At 46.9% G+C, this 6,000-nt stretch overlaps 1 pseudogene; it reads left to right on the forward strand.

Moving 5' to 3' along the window:
- Positions 1-6,000, forward strand: part of LOC115187368 (deleted in malignant brain tumors 1 protein-like) — a 153,131-nt pseudogene that overhangs the window by 24,597 nt on the left and 122,534 nt on the right.

A 6,000-nucleotide genomic window follows, 5' to 3' on the forward strand; every position in this document is an offset into this window, starting at 1 on the left:
ATAATACATTTTTCACTGAGACATCATGGCGTGTACATCAATTTAAATCCCAACTTGTAAGGAAAGTATAAATAATAAAACATCAACAATGTATTGGACAGGCCTATGAGGTGTAAAGGTCTGTCTTTCCAAGACATTCTGTTCATCTGCAAGCAGACCTGGTGATTCTAGATGGTGGGAGAGCCTGTTATTTAAAATGGAAGAATATAACTTACTGTAGCCTATATAATGTAACAATGACAATAATCCCTTCATATATACTGTAGTTGAAGGTTATTTTAGTGTCATAAAAAGTGTTCATTAAAATATTGTCTGTGAGTATAACAGAACTGATATGGCAGGTGAAAACCTGAGGAAAATCCATCCAGGAAGTGGGATGCTTTTGATGTGAGTGTTTTTCCATTGAAAGCCTATTGACCATATAAGTGGATAGGACCCAGATTGCGGTTCCTATGGCTTCCACTAGATGTCAACAGACTTTAGACATTGTTTCAGGCTTGTATTCTGAGAAATGAAGAAGAATGAGAGCATTTCATGAGGGTCGGTCGAATGAACCAGAGCTTTTTGCGCGTTCGACCGGGAGTGCGCCCTCCATTCTTTTTCCTTTGTATTGAATATGCTATTGTCTGGTTGAAATATTATTCATTATAAAGTCAATAGACAACCTGAGGATGAATAAAAAACATTGTTTGACGTTTCCACGAACTTTACCGGTACTATTAGCATGTATTCTACTGTTGTAACCGCCTTTGAGCCAGTGGATTACTGAACAAAACACGCCAACAAAACAGAGTTTTTGGGATATAAAGAGGGACTTTATCGAACAAAACAAACATTTATTGTGTAACAGGGACTCTTGTGAGTGCAACCAGATGAAGTTCATCAAAGGTAAGTTATTCATTTTATCGCTATTTCTGACTTTCGTTACTCCTCTACTTGACTTGAATTTTTTTGAATGCGTGGCGCTGTCCTCAGATAATCACATGGTATGCTTTCGCCGTAAAGCCTTTTTGAAATCTGACACAGCGGCTGGATTAACCTCTCTGGGCAAGGTGGGACGTGATCGTCCCACACTATTCAACAGCCAGTGAAATCGCATGGCGCGAAACATGAAACTTAAAAAATACCATAATTCCAATTTCTCAAACATACAACTATTTTACACCATTTGAAAGATACACTTCTCCTGAATCCAACCATGTTGTCCGATTTCAAAAAGGCTTTACGGTGAAAGCAAAACATTAGATTATGTTAGGCTACCACCACAGCAAAAAAACAAGAACACAGCCATTTTCCAAACAAAGCTAGCCGTCCAAAAGCAGAAAAACAGCTAAAATTATGTACTAACCTTTGACGATCTTCATCAGATGATACTCCTAGGACATTATGTTAGACAATACATGCATTTTTTGTTCTATCAAGTTCATATTTATATCCAAAAAAACCATTTTACATTGGCGCGTGATGTTCGGAAAATGTATTCACCCCAACATTGTCGGTGAATAGGCACATCAATTTACAGAAATACTCATCATAAACGTTGACAAAATATATTACAATTAATTAAATAATTAGAGATGAACTACTCCTTTGTGCAGCCGCATTGTCAGATTTCAAAATAACTTTACGGAGAAAGCACATTGTTCAATATTCTGAGTCCCCAGCCCCCACCATCAATGCATGCTATACAGTTAGCCATTCAGCCATGGCTTCACCAAAACTCTGAAATATGTTAAAAATATTTCCTTACCTTTGCTGATCTTCGGCTGAATGCACTCGGAAGGACTCCCACTTCCACAAGAAATGTTCATTTGTTCGATAAAGTCCATAATTTATGTAGAAGTAAATCCGTTTTGTTCGCGCGTCCAGATCAACATTCCAAAATGCATGAAGCCCGACTATCCACCGTCGATGAAAAGTTATAAAGTTCCCTCAGCATTTGTAGAAACATGTCAAACCATGTTCACAATCAATCTTTAGGGTGTTTTTAATGTAGAATTTCGATAATATTCCAGCCGGACAATAGCAGTTTCATTACAGAAGAATAAGAAAAATGGCTAACCCTTCGTGATCGCGCGCCACACCACTTACTGTTCCGGGTATTATTCAATTGTATTGTAGAACCCTCAAACGAGGTTAAAATGACTGTTGACATCTAGTGGAAGCCTTAGGAAGTGCAAGTTGACCCCACAGACACTAGTTTCAATAGAACATAATTTGAAATGACTACAGCCCTCAGAGTGCCCACTTCCTGACTGGATACCTCTCAGGTTTTTGCCTGCCATATAAGTTCTGTTATACTCACAGACATCATTCAAACAGTTTTAGAAACTTCAGAGTGTTTTCTATACAAATCTACTATAAATATGCAAATATTTGACTCTGGGCCTGAGTAGTAGGCTGTTTAATTTGGGTACATTTTTTATCCAAACTGCTCAATACTGCCCCCGGTCCCAGAAAGGTTAACAAGAAGTTAATCTTTATTTTGATGTATAACACTTGTATCTTCATGAAAGTTTATTATGACTATTTCTGTAATTTGTATTTCACGCTCTGCAATTTCACCGGATGTTGGCCAGATGGGACGCTAAAAGGTTAAAAGGTTAAAGGTTAAAACAAATCAGGATGCTTGGTGGATGGATTCAGTGTAGATGTTCTGCTGTGTATCGAGGGGTTCATATGAAAGTGGTAGATTTGTAATTCTATACAAGAGAAAGTTCTGGATTACTTTTCTGTGGGTGACCTCAGGCTACGGTCTATGACAATTCAGCTACTTTGTTAACAGTCCAACAACTGTCACCTTATGTAAGAACTGATTTACTCTGATTGGACTAGATCCATGTTGATGTGAGACACGTCTGATTGGACTAGGTCCATGTTGAGGTGAGACACGTCTGATTGGACTAGATCCATGTTGAGATGAGACACGTCTGATTGGACTAGATCCATGTTGAGGTGAGACACGTCTGATTGAACTAGATCCATGTTGAGGTGAGACACGTCTGATTGGACTAGATCCATGTTGAGGTGAGACTCGTCTGATTGGACTAGATCCATGTTGAGGTGAGACTCGTCTGATTGGACTAGATCCATGTTGAGATGAGACACGTCTGATTGGACTAGATCCATGTTGAGGTGAGACTCGTCTGATTGGACTAGATCCATGTTGAGGTGAGACACGTCTGATTGGACTAGATCCATGTTGAGGTGAGACACATCTGATTGGACTAGATCCATGTTGAGGTGAGACATGTCTGATTGAGACACGTCAACATGGATCTAGTCACACGTTCCAACTATTTAAGTCTGAGGATGATTAAAACCAAATGTGGTGCTGCTATGTTGTGTGTTATCTTGAATACCAGGCAGATGTTGGAGTACAGAATGAAATGGAGAGGAGAGTGGGGAGGAGAGGAGAAGAGAGGGAGAGAAGAGGAGAAGAGAGGGGGAGAAGGGCAGAGAGGGGATAAGAGGGGGGAGAAAAGGAGAGGCGGATAAGAGGAGGAAGATAGGGGCAGAAGAGTAGACGAGAGGGGCAGAAGAGGAGAAGAGTAGAAGAGAGGGGGAGAAGGGGGCAGAAGAGGAAGGGGGGGGAGGGGGAGGGGAAGGAGAGGAGAGGAGAGGAGAAGGGGAGAAGAGGAAGAGAAGAGGTCAAGGGGGAGGGGAAGAAGAGGAGAGGGGGAGATAAGGGGAAGAGAGGGGGAGAAGAGAGACTGGGAGAAAGGAGAGGAGAGGGTAGGAGAAGAGAGGGGGGAAAAGAGGAGAGGGGAGAGGGGAGGGGAGGAGAAGAGAAGAGAGGAAGAGAGGTGGAGAAAATGAGAAGAGAGGGGGAAGAAGGGGGGAGAAGAGAGGGGAGAAGAGGAGAGGGGAGAAGTTGGGCAGAGGAGGATGGGGGTGAAGTGAAGGAGAGGGGCAGAAGAGGAGAAGAAAGGGGGAGAAGAGAGATATCGAGAAGAGGAGAGGGGGAGAAGAGAAGGGGAGGGGGCAGAAGAGGAGAAGAAAGGGGGAGAAGAGGAGAGGGAGAGGGGGAGAAGAGGAGAAGAGAGGGGGAGGAGTTGGGAGAAGAGGAGAGGGGGAGAAGAGTCAAGGGGAGAAGAGGTGAGGGGGGGAGAAGATGAGAGGGGGAGAAGGGGAAGAGAGAGGGGGAGAAGAGCGACTGGGAGAAAAGGAGGGGAGAGGGGGAGAAGAGGAGAAGAGAGGGGGAGAAGAGAGACTGCAAGAAGAGGAGAGGAGAGGGGGAGAAGGGGGGAGAAGAGGAGAAGAGAGAGGGGGAGAATTGAGGGGGAGAAGAGGAGTGGGGGAGAAGGGGGAGAAAAAAGAGGAAGAGAGAGTGGGGAGAAGAGAGGAGAGGGGGAGAAGGGGGAGAAGAGGAGAGGGGAGAAGGTGGGAGAAGTGGAGAAGAGAGCCTGGAAGAAGAAGAGAGGAGAGGGGGAGGGTAAGAGATGGAGAGGGGGAGACGAGGAGAAGAGAGGGGGAGAAGAGAAGAAGAGGGGGGAGAAGAGGGGGAAGAGAGGTCCAGAAGGGTGGAGAAGAGGAGAGGGGGAGAAGAGTATAGCGGGAGGGGAGAAGGTGATAGAAGAGAAGAGAGGGGAGAAAGAGGTGAAGGGGGGAGAAGATGAGAGGTGAGAAGGGAAGAGAGAGGGGGAGAAGGGGAGAAGAGAAGAGAGGGGAAGAAGAGGAGGGGGGGAGAAGAGGAGAAGATGAGGGGGAGAAAGGACGGAGAAGAGGGAGAGGGGGAGAAGAGATGGGGGAGAAGATAGTGGTGGGGGAGAAGGGGTTGAGAAAAGGAGAGGGGAGAAGGGGGAGAAGAGAGAGAGACTGGGAAGAAGAGGAGAGGGGGAGGATAAGAGGATGGAGAGGGGGGAGAAGAGGAGAAGAGAGGGGGAGAAGAGAAGAAAGAAAGATGGGGAAGAGAGGGGGAGATAGGGATAGGGGTGAAGAAGAAGAGAGGGTGAAGGGGGGAGACAAAGGGTGAAGGGAGGGGTAGAAGAGGAGGGGGAGAAGGGCGTAGAGAAGAGAAAGAGGGGCAGAAAGGGGGGAGAAAATGAGAAGAGAGGGGGAGGAGGAGAGGGGGAGAAGGAGGGAGAAGAGGAGAAGAAAGGGGGAGAAGAGGGGTAGGAGAGTCGAGGAGAAGAGAGTGGGAGAAGATGAGATGGGGGAGAAGAAATGAAGAGGGGGAGATGAGGAGAAGAGAGTGAGATAAGAGGGGGGAGATGAGAGGGGGAGAAGAGGAGAGGACCTGGGAGAAGGGTGGGAGAAGAGGAGAAGAGAGAGAGAAGAGGGGGGAGAAGAAAGAGGGGGGAGAGGAGGGGGGTAGAAGGGGGGGAGAAGAGAGGGGTGAATAGAGGAGAGGGGGAGAAGAGGAGAGGGATGGAAGAGGAGAGGGGTGAGAAGAGGGGGAGAAGAGGAGAAAAGAGGGGGAAGAGAAGAGGAGAGGGGGAGGAGAGGGGTGGGAGGAGAGGAGAGGAGAGGGGGAGAAGAGTCGAGGGGAAAAGAGGACAAGAGAGGGGGGAGAAGGTGGGAGAAGAGGAGGGGGGAGAAGGGGGGAGGAGAGATGAAGAGGGGAAGAGAGGGGGAGAAGAGGAGAGGAGAGGAGTGGGGGGAGAGGAGACGAGAGGGGGAGAATAAAAGAGGGGGGAGAAGAGGAGAGGGGGAGATTAAAAGAGGGGGGAGAAGAGGAGAGGGGGAGAAGAAGTGAAGAGAGGGGGAGAATAGAGGGGAGAAGATTAGAGGGGGAGAAGAGAGGGGAGAAGATTAGAGGAAGGAGATGAGAGGTGATGAGAGGAGAGGGGGAAGGACAGGAGAGGGGGGAGAAGAGGAGAGGGGGAGAAGAGGAGAGGGGGAGAGGGAAAAGAGAGGGGGAGAAGAAGAGAAGAGAGGGGGAGAATAGGAGAAGAGAGGGGAGAAGAGTAGAGGGGGGGAGAATAGAGGGGATAATATGAGAGGGGGAGAAGAGGAGAAGAGGAGAAGTGGAGAAAAAAGGGGGAGAAGAGGAGAGGA

Source organism: Salmo trutta, unplaced genomic scaffold (genome assembly GCF_901001165.1).
Source record: "Salmo trutta unplaced genomic scaffold, fSalTru1.1, whole genome shotgun sequence".
Lineage (NCBI taxonomy): Eukaryota > Metazoa > Chordata > Actinopteri > Salmoniformes > Salmonidae > Salmo > Salmo trutta.